General features: G+C 40.8%; 1 protein-coding gene across 1 annotated transcript in view; it reads left to right on the top strand.

Moving 5' to 3' along the window:
* Positions 1-12,650, top strand: part of Cfap54 (cilia and flagella associated protein 54) — a 301,678-nt gene that overhangs the window by 230,954 nt on the left and 58,074 nt on the right. The gene's annotated exons all lie outside the window — the stretch shown is intronic.

The raw sequence follows: 12,650 nt of genomic DNA, 5'->3' as shown, positions 1-12,650 counted from the left end.
GGGAGCAGAAAGCCAAAGAAACAAAAGAGAAGCTAAACATCTAAAAGTGAATAAGCTGCCAAAGGAGCCTTTTTGTTTGTTTCATAGGGAAGGTTGTAGAGTTGGGAGTTTGCCTGCTGTGGCTTAAGTGTGGGGCACACACCAGCTCTCCTGGAGTTCACACCTGACAAAGATACCTTTAATCTCTTCTCTGCTATCACTTCCCCCAGCTCTGAATTCAGTTCTTACCAGAATTCCTTAAATTCGTGAAATCTGAAAACATGATATTCATCTTCATGATTTCCTCAGCATAAGGAAGCAGGACCATCAGAGATGGTCGCAGCACACTTGGAGATGAGACATTATATGAGCCAGCCTGGCATAGTCACAAATTCATTGATGCCGTTTTTCTCCATGAGTACACATAGTGCTTGTAAAAATAATTCATCACCACTCATGTATGAAATTCTCAAAACCATTTTTAGTTTAAGTTTAAAAAGAAAGAAAGAAGGTCAGTGTCGATGGGAGAACAGCTGCTGTTTGCTGTTCTGGTGAAGGGGCTGCTGTGTAAAAAATTGCCTCAAACCTCAGAGACTGAAAAAATACAAAAACAAAGAATTTTATAAAATAAAGACAATCATTTATCAGTTATTTAACTTTTTTTCCAGTAGGTTTTCTGTCACATGAAAACAATGATTTCTATAAAGCAGAAAATGATCACTATTTCCTTTGTTAATATCTAGATTTATAAAAGGTCCTCAATTACTTTAGCTTCTTCCAGCGACTCCTGAAATCCTTTTTGGCCTGTGCAAAGTGAGTCACATGATCACATGCTTAGTTTTACCGGATTGCAGCCCTGCCCCTGGACTTCACATTCTGCTATCTTGTTACTCTGCATATTCAGGATTCAATGCAGTATATATATATTCCTCATGATATTGTGGTCATAATATTTAAAAGGTATTAGAGTGAGCCTTCCCTCCTTATTCTTTCTCTTCAAAATTGTCTTTTATGGCTTAAAAAATCTCTGGAAGCAGCTTGTATAATTTGAAAAGAATCATATTTTTATTGGAGTGGTATTACATTTAGACATTAGCTTCAAAATAACTTACATTTTTGTAGCCTGTCAAGTTATTTTAACAAGGAACGTTATATATCCTTTATGTTTCCTTACTCCAAACCTTTTTGATGTGAACATTTTAACACTGTGTTCAAATATTTTAGCTATTGTTGTTGTGATTTTGTTTTCATTTGTTTTCTCCTTCCTTCCTTCTGGCAGGGTTTCTTGCGGTCTAGGCTGTGCATTCACTACATAGCCAAAGGTGATCTTAAGGTTCTGATCTTCCTCCCCTTCCCAAGTGCAGGGATTACAACTGTAAGCTACCATGCTCAAGTTTTCTGCAGGGTGGAGGGATAGAACCCAGGGCCACTTCAATGCCAGTTGAGCCTTCCACCAAGTGAGCTACATTGAGTGTGGTGGCCTGCTTTACTTATGAACACGGGCGTTTGCATTTCATATAGTTTTCATGTATCCTTTTTGTTTCTTTCAACTCTTTGAACATATAAAAACTATTTTTCATTTCTCAGTCATACAAAAGCATGGAGCAGATTTGGCCCCTAGCCATAAATTAACACCCTCCTGACAAGATAAAGGCCTCCTACAGCTAAGGTTCTTCTGTTTCACCTCCTGCAGTTTTAGGTTTTGTTTTCATATTGTTGATACCGGGTTGCTAGGCACAAATGTAGCCGTTGTGTTTTTATAACTGGGATGTTTTCCTTTGCTTTAGTTATGTGTAGAAGCCAAGTACAGAAGTCTGCACTTTTATCTTTATGCCATTCGCAAATACATTATACCTAGTAATATTGTGAAGGTCCTGCTTCTATTTTACTTTAGAACCATATCTCACTTTCTCTAGAAGCTAAGATAATAAATATTGCTACCTTATGTTCTGCATTTTCTGAATTTAACTATCTTTTTATTCTTAACCCATTTTAATTTGGCTTCTATTGCTGTGATAACCACCATGACCAAAAGGTGTATTTGGCTTACATATGCTTGTCAGAGTCTATCACCCCATCACCTAGGGACGCCAGCCCAGGAACTGAAGGCTGGGGTCTGGAGGCAGGCGCCAAAGCAGACCATGGATGCATGTGCTTACTGGCATGTTCCCCATGGCTTGCTCAGTCCACGCTTCTATAGAGCACAGGACCACTTTCCCAGGGATACCACCACTCACGCTGGGCTGGGCCCTCCCACATCAATTATTACTAAAGAAAATGCCCCACAAACTTGCCTTCAGGCCAGTCTGGTGGAAGCATTTATCCTCAACTGAGTTTCCCTCCTTCCAGATGACCTGGGCTGTTATCAAGCTGACAACAAACTAAGTAGCACATAAACCTTCTAAATAACTTTCATGTGAATATACATGCCATGTGGGACATGAACTTGAGACTTCCTTTTCATAGAAACTTACACAAATTATTTTGAATTTTCTAAAACTATTTTACAGTGTGCATATAATAGATTTTACAATGCATATATAACAGAGAGGAAACCCACCCCTGGCACTGCTTAGAGGGCCAGGACTCAGAGGCAGGATAGCCCAGAGACCTCGCAGAGAATCAAACACAATTGGAAAAAAAAAAGCAAACAAAATTATTCCTGATGATATTCTGCTAAACTTGTAGACTGGAGCCTAGCTCAACTGTCATCAGAGAGGCTTCACCCAGCAACTGATGGAAACAGCTCCAGAGGCAGAGTGCAGGGAATCTTATGAAGGAAGGGGGAGATAGAAAGACCTAGAGGGGACAGGAGTTGCACAAAGAGAGCAACAGAACCAAAAAATCTGTGCTCAGGGGTCTTTTCTGAGACTGATACTGCAACCAGGGACCATGCATGGAGATAACCTAGAACCCCTGCACAGATGTGGCTCATGGCAGCTCAGTCTCTAAGTGGGTTCCCTAGTAAGGGAAACAGGGACTGTCTCTGACATGAACTGATTGGCCTGCTCTTTGATCACCTCCCCCTGAGGGAGGAGCAGCCTTACCAGGCCACAGAGGAGGACAATGCAGCCACTCCTGATGAGACCTGATCGGGCGGTCAGATGGAAGGAGAGGAGGACCTTGCCTATCAGTGGACTTGGGGAGGGGCATGGGAGAAGAGGTAGGGATTGGGAGGGAGTCGGGGAGGGGGCTACAGCTGGGATACAAAGTGAATAAACTGTAATTAATAAAAATAAAAACAGCTCCAGAGACCTCTGCAGCCAAACAGTAGGCAGAGCTCTGGGAATCCTGTGGATGAAAGGGAAGGAAGGATTGTAGGAGCAAGAGGGGTCAAGGACACCACAAGAAAACCCACAGAATCAGTTAACCTGGTCTGATAAGGACTCACTGAGATTGACCGAACAACCAGGATCATGCATGGGAGTAACCTAGGTGCCCTGCATATATTTTACAGTTGTGTAGCTTAGTCTTTTTATATGTCCCCTAAAGTGGGAACAAGGGCTGTCTCTGACTCTGTTGCCTAGTTTTAGGACCCTTTGCTCCTACTGGGTTGCCTTGTTCAGTCTTAAAAAGAGAGGAAGTGCCTAGTCCTTCTGCAACTTTGTATGCCATGTTGGCTGATATCCATGGGAGGCCTTCTCTTTTCTAAAGAGAAACTGAGGAGGAGAGGATGGAGGGTAGTGCAGGAGGGAGGTGAGGGGAAGGCTGGAAGGAATGGAAGGAGGGAAAACTGCAGTTGGGACATATAAATAAATAATAATAATAATGATAGATAGATAGATAGATAGATAGATAGATAGATAGATAATTAATTTAGGGGGAGAGAGAGACCTTACTATTAGTCAAATTAATATTTTAAGAAAAGTAATTACAAAAATACTCCTCATAAGTGATAAATATTAACAGAAAATTAACCATTGGCTGTGAGGAATTAAATTGTTACAGGTTTATTTTTATTCTACTCAAAGAAAATAAATTTGAAAAGCTGTATAAAATTTATAATTGTCTGGAAAAATATAATTTACTCAAAATTATTTTTACAATGGTAAAAATGTTAGATCTATTACCAGGGAAGTAATAAAGGTATATTAGATATTAAAACTGGAAATTCAAGTTTATTAATTTAAAAAGGTTATTATTGAATCTACCACAAGTCAGCAGAAATAACAGATTGTAAATTTACTGGTTGTCTAAAAAGTTAGATGAAATCTCCAACCACCTTCTAAAGTCAATCTGCAGCAAAATAATGTTTTCATTGAAGTAAATGAAATATAACCTCAGGAGATATGTACTTAGAAAATGTCAAGTATTTAAAGGACCTCTTCAAATAATTATATTCCTCTTTGAATCCAAAGCAGTGTTGATGAAGTGGGTTCTTTTTGGGAGGGTGCTGGTTAACTTTGGGGTAGTCTCTGAAACCCACATCACTGATATTTTCATTCTCTGCTATAACGCATTAAAGTATGTTGGCTTACTTTGCCATCTTTTTGAACCTCTGCCTCCTGAGTCATTTGTAACACGGTGTATTATCTCACAGACACCTCTCCACGGACGTCCATGGGCTCCCTAGTCCTTGTGATCTCCATTGAAATAATTTAGAGAATCGGTAGAACAAAGTGAGGAAGGTAGGTAGAGGACCACAGGCAGGGGTAGATGGGACAATGGCCAAATGGTGTCAGCTTACAGCTTCAGGCAGGATTTATCTATTTCTAAAGCTTCTGGGCTGCTAGCTTTCATGAGGGGATTTTTTTTTAGTGACTGACAGGTCCATTTGGATGAATCTGGTCTTCATTATTTGGCAGGAGGTGTGTTCTTGGAAGGTTTTCTTACCAACGTTTAACAGGAGAGTGATGAATACAGTTGTCAAGTTTTAGGATTTTGATGATAAAAGCAGGGGCAAAGAGCCTCTCAATGAGGAGTTAACTGTTGGTCCTGATGGCCCTCACTATAGGTTTCACTGTTTTCCCATTGGGAAAAGAGACTTTTCTTATTTTTTCTAGTAGATTTGGCTATCTTTGGAACCATGTCCTTAATAATTTATTTATTTATTATGTAAATTGGTATATACCAGGCCCCTGGGAACTGAAGCTACAAGATAGCTGTGAGCATGTGGGTGCTGGGAATTGAACTCAGGTCTTCTGGAAGAGAAGCCAGTGCTTTTAACCACTGAGCCATCTCTGCAGCCCTTTGATGACCTGTTGGAATTCATTGAGTTTATAAGCAAAGTGGCTTAAAGGCTGGGCTTTGCCATCTGGGAACAGATCCAAATTCGGAAAATGGTACCATACAGGATACTAAAGTGCTCGGGCCAGAGCTGGTGAGACCCTCAGGAGAGCTGCTGGGACCTGCCTTCTACATAGCACAAGTCTCCTGACCAAGCTTCTTGACAGGTAAATTTAGGATATGATTAGCACGGTCTGTCTTTCAGAGAATTAAGGTCTCCAAGAGGAAGGAAGATGGAATCCAAGTCCTAGAGACCCAGCTACTAAGTGTTAAAAATCATGAGGCTGGTTAACCAATATTCTCTGCAAGAAGTTTATTAGGAGGGTATGGAGGAAGGGGGGAGCAGGACATGATGGGGAGAAAGAAAGGGAAAGGGAAAGGGAAAGGGAAAGGGGGGTGCCAAGAGAGAGAAAGAGTGTAAGAGAGAGAAAGAGAGAGAGTGTAAGAGAGAAACCACATGTCAGGGTTAGCCCTTTAAGGGGCAAGGTAACCACGCCTTCCAGGTGTGGCCACCTGGCTGGCGACACATGGTGACATCATAAGTTGCTGGGTAACCCAGGAGCAGGTTGTGTGTCAAAATACTAACACTAAGTACGTGATCTGGGACATAAAGATGCACCATTACTGTGGGACTTTATAGGGACTTGGCATCAGTTTGGGTCTTTGTTAATAGGCCTCTGCCCAGAAAAGGTCTAGCACAGCCAGACACCACTGAGAAAGCATTAGTAATAAGGTACTCCATAGACAGCAGGAAGCTGGAGTGAAACTCTGGGGTCTCACAGATGCCCATAACCTGGGTAAGGGTCTTTTTAATTGGCTCAGTTATTTCATTCCTGGGCCAGTCAATCACTGGACCTGGAAAACTGCCCCCAGGAAAGCCTTGTAGGTTAGGGACTTTAAGAAGCACTTGAAGCACCTGAAAGCATAGGTTACCACAGCGACCATCCGCTCTCATGTGCTCCCCTCTGCAGTACTCAGTGGCTATGGCCTGCCTACCTTCTGAGGGCACTCAACTTTACCTTGAAAAATAACACGTCTGTCTTCCATGCTGCACTCTGTGTGTCTCTGACTCCTTTCAAAAGACAGGAGGGCTGCAGTGGGGTCCCCGTGAGGGCATAAGCATTTGGAGAACATTGTTTTCTGCGGGGGGTGAGCACATCTAAACAGTGGCCTTATTTCCTTGGCCAGCATCAAACACTGTAAACTTAAAATATCCCCACCATTCCTTTCCAAAAAAAAAAAAAAAAAATCAGAAACAAACAAACAAACAAACAAAAAAAACCTAGAAAATTCTTAGTGGTAGGTATAAACTTTCCAAAATTTCAGGATTTCTACTCGAAGACTTGACTAATTATTACAGGCCCCAATTCTGTCAGATGTTTCCCTTGACGTCTAGAGGGCTTCTTTCCTTGTTCAGATGTTTGACCACTACCTACACATGAAATCACCATACAGCCCGTCCGTTGCTGTTTCAAGTTAAGTGGTGTCTCATGAAGGAAGAAGGCTATATTCAGCTGCAGTTCTGGTCCTGCCCTCTGCCTGCGCACACAGTACAATGGCCTCATATGCTCCCCATGTTTTATTACACAGAACATGGAAAAAGGAATGAGCAGTTAATAACTTCAGTGACTTTTACGGCTTCATCAAGACAGAAAGACTTAAGAAGAACTGGCATTTTAATTAAGGTGTTTCCCATGAAACATCTCTCTCTCAGGGAGAGCTAGGCAGTGTGTCGCCCCCTTCCTAGCTTTCTATTAAGGCACAGCTCACCACTTCCTGGTGCCTTCCCTGCAAATGGCAGCATCATGAACTGTTAGGTTGAAAACAGAGATCTTCAGTCACCTCAACAGTTTGCTTTCCTGCTGAGACCAGCATAAAAGGAGGAGGTTTGGGGGCTGATGTTATCAGACCAACACAAGTAAAACCTCAGATGAGCCACAGTGATAAATGGGAGCCATTTGTCATTTAAATATGTAATTCTGCTGAAGAGGTAGGAGGGGATTCTCTGTCTTTAAGCCCATTTATTTGACTGGTATAGTGTCATGGTTGGGTTGACTGAGCTTGCATCCAGGGAAAATAACTGCAAAAAAGACTTGCAGATCTTTAGACCTTAGACCTCACACATAGACCTCAGGACAAGCATTGGGTAAAGTCAACATGGCAAATTCAACAAAGAGAATTATGGCTGGGAGTCACCACCACGTGAGGAACTGTATTAAAAGGTCTCAGCATTAGAGAGGTTGAGAAGCACTGCTCTATGCTATGTTACTGGCTTTCTATTTTTAACATGGGAAAGCTGTAGCATCGTTTTAGATTATCATATTATATTTACATTTTTAATCCATTTTTCTTTTAAATGTAAATGGCAAGCCTGTTTGACTGGCCCCACAGCCCTGCTCTTCATCATCAATTTCTTTCTGGGATTTATAGCTTAGTGTTTCACTCTGCCTCCTGTCTACTTGAACTGCTTTACACATTTTGTGGTTTGAAATGTCCTCTCCTCACTGATTTATTCCAGATCTAACTGTTGTTGTTGCTGCTGCTTTTCTTTGTTTAGCAATGGTGTCTGGAAGGGGAGGCTCTGCCATTGTCACATAGGCATTTCCAATGTGAAAGTCGCCAAATGCTTGTTGGACCAAAAATATCTTACTGTGTAAGAAGATATATATAAAGAGAGTACAAATTGTGAGAGTACAAGTGGTTTCTCACGGAAGGAATACCCATATAACTGTCACTAATCAAGGCATAGACCAATGCCAGCACCCCAGAAGTTCATCTGGTGACCCCTCCTGGCCCCTGTTAATCTTCTTGCTTTGTAATTTCTGACATAAGCTTGGCCAACTTTTGGATTTTGTATGAATGAAATGATTGCATCATTATAGCTGACTTCTTTTAACACTGTCTGTGAGATTCAGTCTTTCATAGCTGTAATAGCACCGTTTATTATCCATAGGTAGACACTGAAGGCTGTTGTGAAAGCCTGCTGTGAACACACTGTGATATTTTGGATACAGATTTTTTTTTCTCTTTTTCTTTTTTCTTTTGTGTGTGTGTGTGTGTGTGTGTGTGTGTGTGTGTGTGTGCACGCACGCGCGCACGCGTGTGTGCCAAGGAGTGAGATTGCTGTATCAGAGGGAGAGGGCATATATGCATCTTTACAAGTTCTCTATGGCAGTTTAATTTGAAATTTATCACTCTGACATGCTGTATTTTGTACTGTACATTGGCTATCACATACTCTGTGGAGGGACCCTCTTATTTGAGAGCCATGTGTATTTTCGTTGGGAGTTTTCTCTGTTTTAGAGAGCTGCAGATGTTCTTTCTGTATTTGGATATGGAGGATTATATGTATGCATCTTTTTCCATTCTGTTTTGTCTTCTCATCTTACTTAATTTTTGATTACTCAAATCTTATACTTCTAAGTGTGTAGTTTATAAATACTACTTTCAGACAGGATTTTGCTATATAGTTCAGGTCACTCTTGAACTTGCAATCCTCCTGCCCCTGTGCTGGGAACATGGGTATGTGTCTTAATACACAGGTGTTTTCTGTTGCAGTTTGTACTCTTGATGCTCAATTGCAGAAATATTTTCTTACATATAAAAATATCATAAAGATGTCTTTCTTTGTCCTTATATTTCTTTTATCACTCACATTTAGATCTACATTTCCCTCAAAGTCTATTTTTTAAAATTTATTTCTTTTTTATTTTATGTACACTAGTGTGAAGGTGTCAGATCCCCTGGAATTGGCATTATAGACAGTTGTGAGCTGCCATGTGGTTGCTGGGAATTGAACCTGGATCCTTTGAAAGAGCAGACGGTGCTCTTAACCACTGAGCCATCTCTCCAGCCCTCAAACTCTATTTTTATGTGCAATTCTTGTGTGTATGTGGGGAGGCTGAAGTCAAGACTGACTTTGTTTTTATGGATATAGATATGGACTTTGTTTATAACCAAACATTCAGAGCCAGTTATTTAATAAATAACTACATTTCTTTATAACAGCAGATGGTCATATCTATCATCAACCAGGTGTCTGCTTTTGTGGGATAATAGAGGTGAGGAGAAATTAGAAAAGAGGAGGAGAAATCAAGGAAAAATGAATCAGAGAAATATTTTAATATTCAACCAATGTACATTCAAGATGTTGAAAGGGGAGAAAATCAGAGGTAGTCATCACAGAAATCAATAGAAAACTATTTTTCAGTGCTGAAGGGAGAAATGAACCTTTAAGATGGGAAGTTGTACCAAAATCTATGCAGCATAGATAAAGAACAAAAAATAAAAAGCTGTGCCTAAAATGAAACTTTAAATAACCGTAGATAATGAGTTGATTGGGGAAAAAAAAGTACATTCCAGACCAAGGTAGTGCAGGTGGATTGGAGAGAGTATGGACTTGATGAACGTCAACTCCATTCCAGCAACAATAGATACGATGGTGTTAGCACAGCTTTTGAGGGACTGGGGGAAAATAAGCTTGTGTTTCTCTAAGTCATAAGCTATGTTTTAGGGTCCTTTAAGGACACAAATGTTTTACAGATTGGTAAATTATTTTCACGATGTTTCTTGACAAAGCATCCTGTCATGCAAGAATGCAAAGGAGGAAAAGAAAGAAGGAAGAGAGGGAGGAAGGAAGGAAAGGTCCTTAGTATTTTTCACTGTGCAGCCACCCATAATGCATCTGTGTGAAGTAGATTAGAAGGTTGACAATCTCAGGAGCACTGTCAGATAACTTGATTGAATGCAAGGCAGTGGATAGAATAATTAGGAAGTTAGAAGACATGAAAAATGTGGTGGCCCATGGCTTTAATCTTAGCACTAGGAAGGCAGCGGCAGGTGGATTCCTGAGTTTGAGTCTGGTTTACAGAGTAAGTTCTAGGTTGGCTAAGGCTACATAGAAAATTCCTGTCTCAACCGCTCCCACAAAGAATACGGTGAAATGAAAATGTTATTTTTCTTAGTGAAGAAAAAATATTCAGAGATAAAAGATTCATGGTCCAGTTTGATGGTCCAGTGAAGTGGTGTATATGAAGTGTATAATGAAGTGATCGAGTGACTTGGTGGCTGTTATGAACTAAAATAACCCATTTGATCTTCATACTAAAGCTTTATTTTTTTGTGGGCTGTGGGATTGTGATATTAAGCCTTCATGAAAGAAATCTGGTCATATTGAATTGAACAATCCTAATTAATGTTAAGTCTTTCTCCTCTTCGTCCTCTTTCTCCTCCTCTTCTTGGGATGTGGTATCATATATGCAAGGATGACTTTGAATTCTTGGTACTCCTGCCTCAACCTGCCAAGTGCAGGAATCACAGGTGTGTCACACACTCAGCAAATATTCTTTACCGTTTTTCATCTTAGAGATAAGCAAAGGTTATGAATACAGACAAGGGTGTAAAAGTTATTAATTCTGACAACAGAAAACTTGGAAGGGAGCAAAGGCACGGGTGCTGTTGGGTTATGAAGTAAAATATCCAGAGATATTTTCCATAGTGGATGCATAGTGGATGGTTTTAGAACATCGTGGATAAATGATAGGAGAACCAGAAGTGATGTGCCTGTTTTGCAGGATAGAAGAGTGGCCTCTGAGTTAATGTCACAGAAAGCTAATCAATACATTCTTGAAAACTGACAATTTAGGGAGAACGCTAAAAGAAAATTCTCCGCTAAAAGTACTAAAGTACAAGCCGTTAAGAACACTTGCCTCTGGGGAGAGAGTTTCATTTTTGATCGTATACATGCATGACTGCTGACAATAAGCAGTGTGTTGAAAGACACATGATGTCAAATTGGATGACTTCCAGGAATGCAAATGTAATTCAAAATTAGAAAATCTATTAAAGCCAATCACTACACTAGTAGATGAAAATATTCATCATCTCAAACAGGCACAAAAATTCAATAAAATTGAACAATCATCCATGACTCTAAAACTGAGTTAAAGGAATTTTCTTTCATTTAAAAGAGTTTTAAAAGGTTGGAGAGATGGCTCAGCAATTGAGCATGGGTGGACTGCTCTTGTACGGGACTTGAGTTCCATTTCAAGTGACCACATTGGGTAGTTCACAGTCAACTGCTCTAGGGCACCCAACACCCTCTTCTGGCTTCCACAGGCACTTGTCCTCATGCAAATATAGCCACACACACACACACACACACACACACACACACACACACACGCACACACACACGCACACACGCACACACAAACACGTTATAATAATAATTGGATATAAAATTGAGTTCTGAGTGGGAAAAAAAACCCCTCTTAGTTCTTACCCTCTGTGTTTGAATGCTAAACTCTTCCCTTTAGAAGCAGAAGTGAAATGCTTATGAGTTCAATTTAAAATTGTCCTGGATACTCTGCCTGGCATAGTAATATGCAGAAAAGAAATAATAACAATGAACTCCCACCAGGCATGGGTAATTCCCACAAATAGGAGGACCCCAAGTTATAGACAAGAAGGTGCATCTAGAGTTTCTGCACGCAAGACGTTATTTCTTACCTAAAAATGAGCTCCATGTCTTGGGAAGCATAAATGAAAACTGCTTTGAGATTTCATCTAACCGCAGTCAGAATGGAGAAGGTCAAGAAAACAACTGGCAACAGATGCTGGCCAGGAGGGAGGGGAAGGGTAATCCTAACCCTCTGTTCGCAGGATGCAAGCGATGCAGCTATGGAAGTTCGGTGCAGAGAATTTTTTCTTTTTTCTTTTTTTTTCTTTTTCTTTCTTTTTTTAAATTAAATTTTATTTTTTATATTAATTACAGTTTATTTACTTTGTATCCCAGCTGTAGCCCCCTCCCTCTTTCCCTTCCAATCCCACCCCCCCTCATCTCTTCCCTGGCCCTCTCTGAGTCCACTGATAGGGGAGGTCCTCCTCCCCTTCCATCTGACCCCAGCTTATCAGGTCTCATCAGGATTGGCTGCAATATCCTCCTCTGCATCCTAGCCAGGCTGCTCCTCCCACAGAGTGTGGGGAGGTCAAAGAGCCAGCCACTGAGTTCATGTCAGAGACAGTCCCTGTTGCCATTACTAGGAACCAACTTAGACACTGAGCTTCCATGGGCTACGTCCAAGCAGGGGTTCTAGGTTATATCTATGCATGTTCCTTGGTTGGAGAATCAGTCTCAGAAAAGACCCCTGTGCCCAAATATATTTGGTCCTTGTGGAGCTCCTGTCCTCTCCAGATCTTACTAACTCCCCCTTCTTTCATATGATTCCCTGCACCCTGCCCAAAGTTTGGTTATGAGTCTCAGCATCTGCTTTGATACACTGCTAGGTACAGTCTTTCAGAGGCCCTCTATGGTAGGCTCCTGTCCTGTTTCTTTAGAAAAATTTTTAAAAGCTAAAAGTATATCTTACAAATGAGCCAGATGTACCATTGGACATCTTAACTGCAGGAATCTTGCTTGGACACTTTTATTGGCCTCTCATTTA

This window comes from Psammomys obesus, unplaced genomic scaffold (assembly GCF_907164565.1).
Source record: "Psammomys obesus unplaced genomic scaffold, mPsaObe1.curated_primary_1811, whole genome shotgun sequence".
Taxonomy (NCBI): domain Eukaryota; kingdom Metazoa; phylum Chordata; class Mammalia; order Rodentia; family Muridae; genus Psammomys; species Psammomys obesus.
This window is presented reverse-complemented; position numbering and strand designations above follow the sequence as displayed.